The 16,922-nt window shown below is 36.0% G+C and overlaps 1 protein-coding gene across 13 annotated transcripts in view; it reads left to right on the top strand.

The window, feature by feature from the left end:
- LRFN5 (leucine rich repeat and fibronectin type III domain containing 5) overlaps positions 1 to 16,922 on the top strand; it is a 275,105-nt gene that overhangs the window by 140,497 nt on the left and 117,686 nt on the right. Inside the window, exon 3 of one of the 13 annotated variants that reach the window (XM_081120194.1) lies at positions 16,743 to 16,796. The exons of the other annotated variants lie outside the window; for them this stretch is intronic. The gene's annotated coding sequence lies outside the window, so the exon portion shown is untranslated. The remainder of the gene's footprint in view (positions 1 to 16,742; positions 16,797 to 16,922) is intronic. 13 annotated transcript variants of the gene reach the window in all.

Consider the following 16,922-nt stretch of genomic DNA (forward strand, 5'->3'; position numbering starts at 1 on the left):
TGGTGATGGTGGACAGATGACTAGACAGAGAAGATTATTTTAGGGAAGTGAAAATACTCTGTATGATACTATAACGATGGATACATGTCATTATACTATGTTTATCCAAGTTCATAGAATATAAAACACTAGGAGTGAACTGTAATATAGACTAAGGAAGAACTTTGTGTGATGATGTGTAGCAAATGTCCCATTCTGGAGGGAAATACTGATAGTGGGAAAGTCTATACATGTTTAGGGGTATAGATACATGAGAAATATTTTTACCTTTGCCTCAATTTTGCTGTGACCGTTAAAGTGCTCTGAAAAATAGTCAATAAAAAAAAGTATGAACATTTCCATAGTGTCATTTTTGATCTTTATTCTGTTTCAGTGCTTAAATAAATTACTTATATATTACGAAATATAACTGTATATATAACTTTGGAATTGCCATATGAAATGGTTTCTTATTCTTGTATTAATTTGATTTGAATACTAGTAAGATTGAGAATGTTTGAATAAGTTTTTACTTACTTTGCTAATCTTTATATTACATTGTGTTTTTTTGTTTGTATGTTTTTGCTTTTGTTTTTGTTCAAAATATTACAGATGTCCCTTTTTGTCCCCAATGACCCATTCCACCACATTCCCCCCCCCCCTCCAGTTCCTCTCCACACCACTGTCCGTGTCCTTGGGTTGTGCATATATGCATATAAGTTCTTTGGTTAATGCCTCCCCCTCCACCCACCCACCATCCTCCATCCCTCTGAGATTCATCAGTCTCGTCCATGTTTCAATGTCATTGAATCATTCCTGTTCATTAGTTTATTAAGTTTTTTAGATTCCACATATAAGTGAGACCAAGTGATGTTTGTCTTTCTCTGCCTGGCTTATTTTGACCAGCATAATATTCTCCAGGTTCGTCCATACTGTCCCAAATAGTACTAGATCCTTCTTCTTTACAGCTGCATAGTATTCAATGGAGTAAATGTCCCACAGCTTTTTAATCCACTCATCTACTGATGGGCACTTGGGTTCTTTCCAGATCTTAGCCATTGTAAACTGCACTGCTATGAACACAAGGGTGCATACATTCTTTCTGATCGGTGTTTCAGGATTCTTAGGATATATTCCTAGAAGTCGGATCACTGGGTCAAAAGGCAGCTCCATTTTTAATTTTTTGAGGAACCTCCATACTCTTTTCCATAGTGGCTGCACCAGTCTGCATTCTCATAAACAGTGTACTAAGGTTCCCTTTCTCCACACCCTCGCCAGCACATGTCATTTGTTGATTTGTTGATGGCAGCCATTCTGACAGGTGTGAAGTCATACCTCATTGAAGTCATACCTCATTGCATCTCTGATGATTAGCGACATTAAGCATTTTCTCATATCTCTTGGCCATCTGTATGTCCTCTTCGGAGAAGTGTCTATTCAGGTCCTTTGCCCATTTCTTTTTTTTTTTTTAAATATATCTTTGTTGATTTCAAAGAGAGGGAAGGAGAGGGAGAGAGAGAGATAGAAACATCAATGATGAGAGAGTCATTGATTGCCTGCAGCCCACAACCTGGGCATGTGCCCTGACTGGGAATCGAACCCTGATCGCCTGGATCCTAGGTCGACGCTCAACCGCTGAGCCACGCCCGGCCGGGCTTTTGCCCATTTCTTAATTGGATTGTTTGTCTTGCTCTTGCTGAATAGTATAAGTTCTTTGTATACTTTTGGAAATTAGCCCCTTATCAGATACATTCTTGGCAAATATGTTTTCCCAGACTATGGGGTTACTTTGTATTTTGAGGCTGTTTTCTTTTGCTGTGCAGAAGCTTTTTAGTTTGATGTAGTCCCATATGTTTATTTTTTCTTTTGTTTTTCTTGCCCTAGGAGATGTATCAGTGAAAATTCCACTACGTGAGATGTCTGTGACTTTACTGCCTATGTTTTCTTCCAGGATTTTTATAATTTCACGACTTACATTTAAGTCTTTTATCTATTTTGAGTTTATTTTTGTATATGGTGAAAGTTAGTGTTCTAGTTTCATTTTTTTCAATGTAGCCATCCAATTTTCCCAGCACCATTTATTGAAAAGGCTGTCTTTTCTCCATTTTATGCTCTTGCCTCCTTTGTCAAATATCAACTGACCATAATGGCGTGGGTCTATTTCTGGGGGTCTCTGTTCTGTTCCTTTGGTCTATAGATCTGTTGTTCTACCAATACCAGGCTGTTTTGATTACAATGTCTTTGTAGTACAGTTTAATATCTGGTAAAGTGATCCCTCCCACTCTGTTCTTTTTTCTCAAGATGGCTGCAGCTATTTGGGGTCTTTTTTGGTTCCATATAAATTTTTGAAATGTTTATTCTAGGTCTGTGAAATATGCTGTCAGTATTTTAATAGGAATGACATTGAATCTATAAATTACTTTGGGTTGTATGGGTATTTTAATGATATTAATTCTTCCAATCCATGAGCATGGTATATTCTTCCACTTGTTGATATCTTCCTCTATTTCTTTTATCAGTGCCCCATAGATTTCCGAGTACAGGTCTTTTACATCTTTGGTAAAGTTTATTCCTAGGTATCTTATTTTTTTTAGTTGCAGTATTAAATGGTATTGTTTTTGTAGTTTCTCTTTCTGAGAGTTCATTGTTGGTGTATAAGAATGCCACTGATTTCCAGATGTTGATTCTGTACCCAGCTACCTTGCCGAATTGATTTATCAAATCAGTACTACTTTGATGGAATCTTTAGGGTTTTCTATGGACAAGATCATGTCATCTGCAAATAATGAGTTTTACTTCCTCCTTTCCCATCTGGATACCTTTTATGTTTTCTTTTTGTTTGATGGCTATGGCAAGGACTTCCAGTACTATGTTGAATAAGAGTGGTGAAAGTGGACATCCCTGTATTGTTCCTGTTTTTAAGGGAAATGGTTTTAGTTTTTGACCATTGAGTATGATATTGACTGTAGGTTTATAATATGTAGCCTTTATTATGTTGATGTATGGTCCCTCTATTCCCACTTTGCTGAGAATTTTTATCAGAAATGGGTGCTAAACTTTGCCGAATGCTTTTTCTGCATCTATTGATACGATCATATGATTTTTGTCCTTCATTTTGTTTATGTGATGTATCACATTTATTGACTTGCGGATGTTATACCAGCCTTGCATCCCTGGAATAAATCTCACTTGGTTGCAGTGTATGATGTTTTTAATGTATTGCTGGATCTGGTTTGCTAGTATTTTGTTGAGGATTTTAGCATCTGTGTTCATCAGGGATATTGGCCTGTAATTTTCTTTCTTTGTAGTGTCTTTATCTCGTTTTGGGATTAGGATAATTCTGGCCTCATAAAAAGAGTTTGCGAGTTTTCCCTCCTCTTGAATTTTCTGCAATAGTTTGAAGAGAATAGGTCTTAATTCTTCTTTGAATGTCTTGTAAAACTGGCCTGTAAATCCATCTGGTCCAGGACTTTTCTTTTCTGGGAGATTTTTATTACTGCTTCAATTTCATTAGTTGTTATCAGCCTATTCAAGTTTTCTGCCTCTTCTTCATTCAGCTTTGGAATGTTGTATGCTTCTAGAAATTTGTCCATTTCACCGGTGTTGTCCAATTTGTTTGCATATAGTTGCTCATAGTATTTTCTTATGATCCTTTATATTTCTGTTGGTTCTATTGTTACATTGCCTCTTTCATTTCTGATTTTATTTATTTGTTCCTTTCTCTTTGTTTCTTAGTGAGTCTGGCTAAAGGTGCATCAATCTTATTTATCTTTTCAAAGAACCAGCACTTGGTATCATTGATTTTTTTCAAGTGTTTTTTCAGTCTCTATGTCATTAATTTCTGCTCTGATCTTTATTATTTCCTTCTATTTCCTCAGGGCTTTTCGTGCTGTTCTCATTCTAGTTCTTTTAGTTGTTGTGTTAGATGGTTCATTAGATCTTTTTCTTGTTTCTTGAGGTAGGCCTGTACTGCTATGAACTTTCCTCTCAAGACTGTTTTTGCTGTGCTCCATAGATGTTGGATTGTTGTCTGTTCATTTTCGTGGTTTTCCAAGAGATGTTTGAATTCTTCTTTGATCTCATTGGTAACCCATTAATTGTTTAATAACATGCTATTTAACCTCTATGTGTTTGAATATTTTTGAGTTTTTTTATTGGTTGATTTCTAGTTTCATGGCATTGTGATTCGAGACGATGCTTGATATGATTTCAGTCTTCTTGAATTTGTAGAGACTTGCCTTGTCGTCTAAGATGGGGTCTATTTTTGAGAATGTTCCATGTGCACTTGAGATAAATGTGTATTCTGCTGCTTTGGGATGCAATGTTATGTAAATGTCAATTAAATCCATTAGATCTAGTGAGTCATTTAAAGTCTGTGTTTCCCTGTTGATTTTTTGTCTTGATGATCTGTCCAATGCTGCCAGTGGGGTGTTTAAGTGCCCCATTATGGTTGTGTTGCTGTCAATGTTCTCCTTAAAGTCCACCAAGAATTTTTTCATATATTTAGGTGCCTCTAAATCTGGTTCATATATGTGTATAAGGGTTATTTTCTCCTGTTGGGTTGATCCCTTTAGTATTATGTAGTGACCTTTTTTGTCTCTTGTTATGGTCTTTATTTTGAATTCTATTTTGTCAGAAATAAGAATTGCTACTCCAGCTTTCTTTTCCTTCCCATTTGCATGGACTATTTTATTCCATCTCTTCACTTTTAGCCTGTGTGAATCTTTTGCTCTCAGGTGAGTCCCTTGTAGGCAGCATATATTTGAGTCCTGTTTACTTATCCATTCAGCTACTCTATGTCTCTGGTTGGACCATTTATTCCATTTACATTTAAGGTTACTATTGATATCAACTTATTTAATGCCATTTTCCCCCTTTATGCTGATGTACCTTTCTCTCACTATTCTTTCTTTTTCTTAGAGCAGTCCTTTTACCATTTCTTGCAATGTTGGTTTTGTGGTACTGAACTCCTTTAGCCTTTTTTTGTCTGGGAAGCTCTTTATGTCACCTTCAATTTTAATTGATAGCCTTGCTGGATAAAGCAATCTTGGTTGCATATTCTTGCTTTTCATTACTTTGATAATATCATGCCACTCCCTTCTGGCCTGCAGTTTCTGTTGAGAGATCTGATGTCAGTCTTATGGGGGTTCCCTTGTAGGTCACAGCTTGTCTCTCTCTTGCAGCCGTCAGTATTCTCTCTTTGCCCTTAACATTTGCCATTTGAATTACAATGTGTCTTGTAGTGGGTCTCTTTGGGTCCCTCTTGTTTGGAACCCTCAGTGCTTCCTGAACTTGTGTGGCTTTCTCCCTCACCAGCATAAGAAAGTTTTCTGTCATTTTCTCCAGCAAGTTCTCTATCCCTTGCTCTTTTTCCTCGCCCTCTGGCATTCCTATAATGCGAATGTTGTTTCACTTTATGTTGTCCCAAAGCTCCCTTAGACTATAGTCATACTTTTTAAATATTTTTTCTTTTAGCTGCTCTGATTGTTTTTTTCTACCATATACTGGCCTCATGCAGTTTCAGGTTGATTTTAGTCTGTTCCCTTTTCTGTATGGGCCGTTTTAGCAGCCTGGGCTCAGTGGGTTCAAGTATAAAACATTCCAGTGAGCCCTTTGCCTGCCCAGCCCCAAGCAGGTGTTTTCAGCTTTTCCTCCAGCTCCCAAACAACAGTCCCCGAGAGTCTTATTCTTGTAATGTCCTCCTGTGAGCTGCTCTCCCTTCCCCCTCAGGACTGTGCCCTGCGGGGGAGTCTGGGGCTTCAGTGAGCTGGACCCGCCCCTTTCCTGTTGGGGCCGGTGCTCCCGGCTGCAGGAGAGGCTGGCAGGCTCCGCCCCTCCCTTCCCACATCTAGTTGGCTGGTTGCACTAGGCCTGCCCCTCAAACAGTCTACTGTGCAGAACCCAATCCCAGCTTCCACTGGTCTGTCAGCCCAGCACATGCTGGGAAGGTGGGAGCCAGTTCAGCGATCATAAATTCGAAAGTGCACAAAGCAACACACAAGTAGAGAGTCCTCCCTCCAAGGTACAGCTATCTCCGTGCCAATGCTCCACACAGCTCCCTGGACCTCTGATCTCAGTAAAGCTGGGGCGGCTCCACATGTGCCACCACGGCACCCCTCAGGGTTGGCCACAGATCCCAGAATCTTCCCATTGGGAGATCGGGGTCAGAGGGCTCTCTTCCCCTTCCCTGAACCACACAGATCAAATGCTTTCTGGGGCTCAACCCAGTGCCTTACAGGGAAGCAGAGGGTCCCTGCATGTGGCTGCTCAGTGCAGACCTCTAGTCCCTTTCTACTCAGGTCCCACACACTTTGGGACAGCCTTTCCTTTTGTCAGCACCCTGCGTGTAAGACACTGGTTGTGGCTGCCATTTGAAGCTTTGCTTCCTAGGAAGGCGCTGTCCCCTCCTCGTGGGCACAGCGCTCCCCTGGGTCCCTCTGCCCTCTACCCTCTGCGTGGGGCACTCTGTTGGGGGAGGGAGGCTGCAAGGAGTGTTTTGGAGGTGAGATCCCCAGCGTAAAGAAGGTCGACAGAGCGGACATCGAGGGAGCGATTCCAGCTTAGTGCGTACAGTGCGGTTATATAGACTAGAGCAAGCAGTGTGCTAAGGTCACGTGCACAGTTGCATTCTGCTGGATCATCATTACATAAGGTCACCATCATGTGCACATGCAGGATAGTCGGGGTCCTGGACAGGATATGGAGTCCTACAAGCCCCTTCCTGATACACTCCTTCCCCTGTCGTTGCTCTGGGTGTGGGATCCCCGCTTTTGGATGCTGTCTGCACTGCCGAGGGGAGGGAGCTTTGCAGTCTCCAAGCCTCGGGGCTCGGAGCCCAGCACAAGCTTCAGGGAGGACTCCCGCTTCATATGCCTCCCTCTCTTACCGGACTACGTGATGTGTCTTCCGTGCTCCCCACTCGCACTCTGTCCACTCAGGCGTGTTTCTCTGGTTTTTCCAAGCTGGCTACATAGGATTTTAGGAGTAAATCGAGTCCGTGGCTCAGAGCGGGGGCCTCTGCTGCTCCTCACAGTGCCCCATCTTCCCTCTCCTCTACATTGTGTTTTTCTTACCAGATTACAGAAGTTTAAAAAAATTATTTTACCTTCTAGCCTTTTGTGGATTTCTTGGGTCACATATTTATGGCCTCTAATCCATGGCTAGTGTTTCACTTTAATAGCATAGTATTGTTTTAAATTAGGGGCCAACATGCTAGTTTCAGGGGTTGAGGTAGGAATAAAGTTTTTTTCTTTTTCTTTTAAAAATATTTATTTATCCATTTTAGAGAGAGAAAGTGGGAGATATATATATATCAGTATGTTGTTCCACTTATTTATGTATTCATTGGTTGCTTCTGCTATGTGCCCTGACCAGGGACTGAACCCACAACCTTGATGTATTGGGATAACACTCTAACCATCAGAGCTTCCCTGCCAGGGCCAAGTTTTCCCTTTTTTATGAGACACAGAATCACAAGATATGAGTAACACACAAGCAGACTTCAATGTCAGCACCAGACCCTTGGCACTCACAGGGGCATACAAGGAGAATATATAGCTTATATTTTAGTCCAGTGCAGGAGCAGTTAACAGACACTAAAGTAAAAAGGAGAGTAGGGGTTGTGGAATTGTTCCTACAGCTTGCAGATCCCCAAGGATACGTGGCCCTGTCCCATTCGGTCAGGGAAGCAGCACATCTATTAGAGGGTATACATGCACCAAAGAGGTGGCCTGGATGAGAGTATATTTCCTCAGACTGTGCTGAAAGATGTCTTAATTAAGTGCTCTCTTTTATGGTGTCAGCTGAGAGTATTTCTGAGTCTTATTATTGTGTTTTGATGGGCATTCTGGGGCTTACCTACACTAGTAACCCAGAGATAGGTTTTAAATATGGAAGCTAGTGACAGTCAACATTTGGAAATACACATAGCATGGATGCCTTAATTTAGTATACTTTATTGTCAGCAGGTTTCATCTGCCTTTTTTATATTTAATAATTTTAGTCTTTAATTTTAAGGGACAGTGCAGTGAAACAAAAAACTTAATCATTTTACACAGAGGAATTTGGGTAAAGAACTCAGGTTCCAGCAAAGAGATTGTCTTAGAAATTCCTTACCCAGATTAAATATTTTTTATTTAAATGTGGCAAAATATCAGTTGTTTCTTTTGATTTTGATATATGTGTGTATTTTTTTGTTTGTGTGCTTTTTATGTCTGTCATTTAAGCAATTGATCTCTGCTATTGAAGAAATAGATATTTTCATATGCATTATTATATATATATATTTTGGTCTTTTTTTTCACATTTTTTGCGCAATGTGGAAATTAAATTGGATTTGGAGTAAAGTTCAGTTCTATTTTATTTTGTCATACTGGTAAACAATTTCCTGATATTGTTTCTTGAATAATCCATCCTTTCCATGGTGAACTGAAACTCTAACTGCCATACCCAGCACTTTCATATATGCACAGATATATTTCTTGATTTCCTATTTTATTTCATTGTTCTATTTATCATCCCTGAACAAATACCATGTGGTGATTTAATTATCTATGCATAAGTCTTGAAAGATTGTGAAATGAATGAATCCACACCTTCCATTCCTCCTTCAAAATTGCCTTGACTAATGTTGGCTTTTATTTGTTATCCTTCTATTGCAATTTTGGGAATAGACAACTTAGGTGAAAAATCGTGTTGTGCATTTTATTGGAATCACATGCAATTTTTATTTTAGTTTAGGAAAAATTATATATTTTTAATTTTTAAAATATTGATCATACATCTATCAGTAATCTTTCATGTCCTATAATAGTTTTAATCAGTTATCTTTATACATACTGCATTTCTTTTCGATTTCTTCACTTTAAGCAATACTTTGGTGTTTTTGCAAATGCTTTAAAATGTTACATTTTTCAATTGATTATGTCTACATAGTAACATTGCTTTTTTTTTCTTTTAATATATCTTTATTGATTTCAGAGAGAGAGGAAGGGAGAGGGAGAGAGAAACATCAATGATAAGAGAGTCATTGATTGGCTGCCTCCCTCACGCCCCCCACTTGAGATTCTGCCCCCAACTCAGCATGTGCCCTGACCAGGAATTGATCCGAGATCTCCCGGATCATAGGTGGTTGTTCAACCAGTGAGCCATGCCCAGCCAGGCAGTAACATTGCTTTTTATCATTGTCTTCTAAGCAACTTTGTTGAATTCTTACTAGTTTTGTTTGTAGTTGTTCTTGCATTTATATAATTTTGTTTATAATATAAGTATAATATTATTGTTAAATTTTTTGTTATGTTATCATTATTTAATCGAACAGGTTAGAAGATCTGTTATAACAGTAAATGCAGATGGTGATTATGGCCATTCTTATATTTTTCTCTCTTTTAAAGAAACTATTATAATGGTATGAACACTGAAATTCAAAGGCAGAAATTATCAAATTGGATATAAAAGCAAGACCTAAAAAAATTTCCTTTAAAATACAGTCACTTTAAATTAAAACATGCAAATAAATTAATAGCAAAGAGGTGAAAAAGAGACATCTTGTATATCCTAATCAAAAGAAAGAGACTATATATTAATATCATTCCAGATAGATTTAAAAACAAACAATATAACAGAGATTAAGAGAAATATTTAATAATAATCAAGGTATAGAATTCTTCCAGAGGACATGACGATACTAAATGCACATTGAAATATTAACAGAACTTATATATGGAGAAAAACGAAGACAAAATGAAAACATTTTAGATAAACAGAACAGAATATACGTCAGGAGCCTCCCACAATAAAGGAAATACTAAAAATAGCCCTTAGGGAAAGAAAATAATAATATGATTAAAAAAATACAGAGACAAAGAAAGAATTAAAGAACAAGGTAAATACTTCCTGGCCATTGTGGCTCAGTGGTCGGAGTTTCGGCCTGTGAATTGAAGGGTCGCAGGTTCAATTCCCAGCGAAAGGGTGCTTCCCTGGGTTGCAGGTTCGATCTCACGTGCCGGAGGCAACCCATCGATGCCTCTCGCACATCCATGTTTCTCTCTCTCTCTTTTCTTCCTCTCCTCTTTCCCTCCCTTCCACTCTCTAAAAATTAATGAAAAAAATATCCTTGGGTAAGGATTAAGAACAACAACAACAAAAAAGAGCAAGATAAATAAAAGGTAAAGTTCATGACTTTAAGTTGAAGGACTACTATATTTATAATCAAATGTGGCCATGAAATCCAGGAGTATTTTTAAACATAATGTTGGAAGATTGTCACTATCAGAAATCAAAATTTATTATAAAGCTACATTAATTATGACAGTGTGGTATAGGTATAGATGCAACCAAATAGAGTGATAGAACATTCAGAGTGTCCCAAAACATTCTTCATTTCCCTGTTACACTGTGCCGTATTTGTCAGACATTGTGTCCATATATACATGATTTTTAAGAAAAATGGCAGAGCACTGCAGTGGGGTAAAGGCATTTTTTAAATTGCTATATCAAATAACTTTAAATATAAGAAAAATATGAATCTAAATCCTACCTTACACCATACATAAAATCCTATACCAAATGGGTTGTATATGTAAATGCCAAAGGCAAAAAAAATTAAGCTTCTAGGAAATAGCATAAGACAATTTATTCATGACTTTGAGACTATAGTTTTCTTCTACATAACACAAATATCATTAAATAAAAATTAGGAAAAGACTATCAAATTATACTACATTAAAAACTTCTCTTTATCAATAGTCACCATTATGAAATTTTAAAAGGCAAAAACTGAGATATATTTGTCATACATAATTGAAAAAGGACATATCTAGTTACATAAAGTCCTTCTATAAATCAGTGATAAAACTTTGATTAAAAACCAGCCAACCAAGCAAATAAAACCCAACGAGCCAACCAGAGGCAAAGTCTTAAAGAGGCAGTGCATTTAAAAGTATCAAAAAAAACAATGAATATATAGAAAGTTGCTAAAGTTCATTAGCCATTAGTCAAAATGCAAATTTATCCTTCTAAACCACCAACCGGAATGGCTACATTTAAAAAGACTGACAGAGAAAGATAAATATTGTATGATCTCGCGGATATGTGAAATCTAAAACCATCAAACTCATAGAAACTGGGTAGAATGCTGGTTCCCAGGGGCTGAGGAGTGGAGAAAACGGAGAGATGTTGGTCACAGGGCACAGACTTTCAGTTATAAGAGGGATAAATTCCAGAGAGCAGGTACAGCATGATGACTGTAGTTAACAATTTTTTATTGTATACTTAAAAACTGCTATGAAATTAGAACTATAATGTTCTCACCATAATACCAACAACAAAATGATAATTATGTGAGGTGAAGGATAGGTGAAGTAACCTTTTTGGGTAAACATTTCACAATATATATGTGTATCAAATCATCATATTACATAACTCGAAATTTGCTCAATGTTATATGTCAGTTACATCTCAATAAAGCTAAGTAAAAAAATAAAAAATAAATAAAAGACTGATAAGGTTTCAGACCCAACAGGTAAAGAACTTGGAAATTGTCATTCCAGTTCTTATACTGTAAAAGCGCTGAACAAATAAAAGAACCAGTGAATCTTGTATTACATATAATCAGTACATTATATGCTTAAGTTTGGGTTTAATTTTTTCATTTTGCTACTTCTTTCCTATTTTTCTCATATATCCTTCTTTTATTTCCCCCTCTTTTCCTGCCTTTTAGAATAATTAAATGTTTTTGTGATTCCATTTTATTTTCCTTATTGGATAAAACAGTTGCACCTCTTTGTTTTATTTTTTCAGAGTTTTCTCTGGCGTTTAAAATACTCACTTTTAACTTATGAAAGTTTACCTTTAAATGATGTACCGTATCACATATAATGCAAGAAGCTTACAATGGTTTATATCCATATTTTCACTCCCATCCTTTGAGTCATTACTGTCATATTTTACTTCTAGATATGTTATATACACCACAGCACATGGTTATTATTTTCACTTTAAACTGTCAATTATATTTTGAAAAGATAAACACTATAAAAATATTGTTGTTTTACACATATTTGCCATTTATGGACCTTCATACTATCTGGTATCATTTCTGTTTTACCTAAAGAAGTTTCTTTAATATTTCTAATAGTGTTAAGTCAACAGATGATGAATTCTCAGCTTTTGTTAGTTCCAAAAGTATTTAATTATTCATTTTTAAAGTTATTTTTGTATACCCTAATTCTACATATTTTTCCTTTTACTACTTTTCAGATTTCTCTTCACTGTCATCATCTTTCCATAGTTTCTGATAAAGTATATTCGTATTCTTGCCTATGTTCTTCTGTACCGAATGTGTCTGTTTTTGTAGCTGTGTTGGAGTTTTTCTCTTTATCAGTGTTTTACAGAAAATTGATTCAATTGCTGTTTGGTATAGTTTCTTTAGATTTCTTTTACTTGGGGTTTGTTGTGCATTTTCCATCTGTCAGATTATGATTTTTATCATCTTTGGAAATATGTCGGCCATAGTTGCTTCACATTTCTTTCTTGCTTGGCAATTTTTTTAAGATTCCAACTACACATATGTTAGACTGCTTGATAGTCTCACAGGCCACTGATGCTCTGTACATAGTTTTTCATTTTTGTTTTTGTTCATCTCATTGTTTTTGTAATTAATTAGTATTTTTCTGTATTTGTTTCATTTTGTATAGTATTGATTGCTATGTCTGTTTTTAATTAAATTTATCGGGGTGACATTGGTTAATAGCATTATAGAGGTTTCAAGAGTATAAGTCTATGATACATCATTTGTAGATTGCATTGTGTACCCATCACCCAAGGTCAGATCTTCTTTATATTCACTAAACCTTTCTTCTGTAGTGTCAAATCTGCTATAAAGAACAACCGTGTGTTTTTCATTTTTCATATTGTAGTTTTCATATCTAGTATTTTCCTGTGGTCTGTTTTGTGTATCTTCCATTTTTCTCCTCATCATGGCCATGTTGTCCTCTAAAGTTTTGAGCTTATTGAGCATCTTTATTATAGCTGTTTTAATGTACTTTATTTGCTATTTTCATCCCCTCTTTCTTTTCTGCATCTTTTTTTATTGATTGGGGTTTCCTGATTTTAGGGGGTCATATTTTCTTGCTTCTTTGTATTCCTGGTCATTTTTTAACTGGATGCCTGACACAATGAATTTTATATTGTTGGTTGCTGGACTCAAGGGGATTCTTATGCAGATCTCTGGGACTCTGCTTATGTGACTGTCTCTCTTCTGATATCTGCATACATGTTCTAGACTCTTGACCTCCTTAACTCTGATCACTCTCCACACACTCAGGAAGACTGCTGGGTTCTGTTGGGTCACCCCTCCCTGTGGTACAACCTGGAAACTGCCTCCAGGCAAAAAGTGGAGGCAGTTTTAGCAATAACCTCAATTGCTATTCAGTAATTCTATTTCTGTGCTACCTGTTGACCAATATACAAAAAATTTTGTATCATATTTTTGTACATTTTTCAGTTGTTTAAGAGGTGGGAGAGTATATCAGTTCTGTTTACTTTATCATAGCTGGAAGTAGAAATCTCTATTTTTTTCTTTAATTTTTAAAGTAAGGTTTACTGGGCATAGTATTATAAGTTTGTGGAAATTTCATTTAATTTCATTCAATTGTTTCCTAGTTTTCATTGTTTCTTTTCTTTCTTTGAAGGAATATAATATGTTTTTTCTTTTTGCTGTTCTGATATTTTTGAGTTTGCTTTATATAAGTTTTATGATGCAACTGAGTGTCATGGACTGAATATATGTGTCCTCCCCCCCAAATTCATTGTTGAAGCCCTAACCCCCATGGTGATAATATTTGGAGATGAGGCCTTTGGAAAGTAATTAGGCTTAGATGAGGCCATGCGCATTGGGCCCTCTTGATGGGAAACATGACCGTATATGAAGAGGTACCAGAAAGATTGATTACTCTGAGAACCAGGAGGAAAGCTCTCACCAGAATCTGATCGTGTAGACACTCTCATAGCTGACTTCCATTCTTCAGAACTGTGAGAAAATCAATTTCTAAATCATAGAAAAAGAGATCAGACTTGTGGTTACCAGAGACAGAGATTTGGGGGAGGGGGTTTGGAGGAAGATAATCAAAAAGGTACAGACTTCCCAGTTATAAGATGAGCACTAGGAATGTAATGTACAGCATGCCTGTGGCTGACACTGCTGTATGGTGTACAAGAAAGTTGTTAGGACAGTAAATCCTGAGAGTTATCAGAAGAGGAACTTTGTTTTTATCTTCTTTCTTTTCTTTTTATCTATGTGAGATGATGGATGTTAGCTGAATCTGTTGTGGTGATCATTTCACAACCCATGTAAATCTGACCATGCTACTGTATGCCTTAAACTTATACAGCAAAGTATGTTTGTTTTGTCCTTTAAACCTAGGACTCGCAAAAGCTGTGTTCTGCAACTGAGCCTCTCACTCACTTCTATTTCAAAAATTGCCTTTAGGATTTCAGTGGCCCAAATGTCTGACTCAGTTTTGAGGGAGGGTCTTTCTTTTTCTTCTAGACATGCTACAGACTTTCACTATCTTGGCCACTTTAAAACAGACACAGACAGAGACAAAGACAATTTTTCAAGATGACTGGCCCATATCAAAGTAGTCATCGTCAAAAAGAGAATACATAATAGTTTTGCATTTTGATTTTGCATCCAGCAATTTCTCTGAACTTTCTTCTTTATCTTAATAATACATCTGTAGATTCTATTAATGTTAAGTTTAATAATTAGCATATATCATTCATCATTTCTTTTCTGCATAATTTTCTAATGTTTAAGTAGCTTTACATTCCTGAGATAAACCATTATTAGCCATGATTTGTATCCTTTTGTATGTTTTATTGAATTTCGCCTGCTAATATTTTTATTAAGTTATTCTCTTCTGCATTCAGAAGTGAGATCTTCTTCCATCCACCCCTTCTCATAATCTCAAAGGCTTTGCTGCTTCAGAAAATGCTTTGGAGTGTATTCCTTCCTTTTCTATTTCTGGAGATGTTGATATAGCATTGACATTACTTCTTTGAAAGCTTTGTAGAACTTAAGAGTAAAGTCATAAACACCTGGAATTCTCAATGTAGGTAGATTTGAAATTACAGATTTCACTTATTTAATGGTTATAGACTGTTCATGATTTCAATTTTCATTGAAGGTAGTCTGTATATTTTCTAGGAACTTACACCTTTGAGCTAAAGTTAAAAATGTATTGTTTCTATACATAGTATACTTTTTATTTATTATCATTTAATATCTGCATCTTCTCTTTATTGATTCCTATTTCTTTGGTTATTCCTGATTCTTGGTTATTTGTGCCTCTATCTTTTTCCCTTTCTTAATGTAACCATGGATCTCTGAACTGTTTGTGTCTTTTGTCTTTTGAAGATGCAGCTCTTGATTTTGTTGATATTTTTCTTGGTTATGTTTATTTTCTAGTCAATTACTTTCAGGTTTTATAACAAATATTCCCTTCTTGCTACTCCTCATGATTTATTTTGATGTATTTATTCCTAACGATTTGAGATGGATTTTTTGCTAATTGACTTTCAACCTTGGTTTTTAAATAATATATAAGATTAATTTTTAAAGAGCTGATTTAGTCACAATATATATTATTATCAACATTCAGTACCAAATACTTTCATATTTATATTATATTTTCTTTTATTAATTAACTGTTTAGGAAGTATTTCTTATTTTATAACAGTTTTGTCTGATTTAAAGCTTAATTCATTTTGGTCAGCTACCATCCTCTTATGATTCCAGATTGAAATGTGCTAAGACTTTGCTTTATGGACTGCTATATAGTCAGATTTTTAAATGATCTCTGAGTTCATGATATGACTATGCATCTTATCATTGTTCACTGTTACATGTTATGTACTCTAGTCATTGGATTTATCTGTTCTTTATGTAATTAAATCTATATATTTTGTACTCTTTGTATTTTATTAATAACAGAGAAAGATGTGGTTAAGTTCCCAGGTATTGTTTTGGATTTACCTATTTGTGCGCAAAAACTGGCAGTTTTGAACTACATATTTTGAAGCTATGCTGTTTAGTACAAATTGATCGGTGTGTTATTGGCCTCTAGGCTAATTGAAAATTGTAGTATTATGATCCAATTCATTATCTGTATGTTTTTGCCTTAAATTGATAATTGAATTATCTATTTTTTAAAATATATTTTGGGAACTATTGTAACTCTATTGAGATTATAGTTGAGATCAGCAAACCACTGCTCAGAAAATACCTCAATATTTTGGAAGTAAGATGATAAGAGATCTGTCACACATAGTTTTCTATAGAATTGCAGATTATCAGTCAGCATCAGGAGAAAAGTTCAGACAGATGTAGTTATCTACCAGTCTCATGTGCATAATAGATTTACTCACCACTGAGGAGTGACCAGTCATGTTCAATATAAAGTGATATCAATAGGTCATAATTAGCAATAATGATTAAACTTTTTCATATGCTCTATTGTCATATTAGGTTGACATTTACTTCATTTAATTTTGCCCTAATGTTTACCCAGCTCTGCTATGGGAAGTAAAAGTTTTAAGACTAATTAATATTTAGATTGGTAGTTTTTGCCATAGTCATCTCATTTTAAAAATATTTCCTGTTAACAGTGTCACTGAATACCTGTCTTAGGTTTATTACTGAGAAAACTGACTTTAGCAATACTGTGTTTCCATTAAGAGGTTTATTTCATCTCAATTTCCAGGTCATATTGCTGCAAGATATGAGATATTATCTGTGGGCCACCCTTTATTCAAAGGTGAGGTTATCCTGAAAATGTATGCTAGATAAGCCTTCTGAATAACACTTACCACCTAAGAAGTGATTACTGCTGAGTCCTAGAATTTAAGACATCATAAAAAAAAAAAAAAAAAAATACAATTTC

Source organism: Miniopterus schreibersii, assembly GCF_964146895.1.
Source record: "Miniopterus schreibersii genome assembly, chromosome: 1".
Classification (NCBI taxonomy): Eukaryota; Metazoa; Chordata; class Mammalia; order Chiroptera; family Miniopteridae; genus Miniopterus; species Miniopterus schreibersii.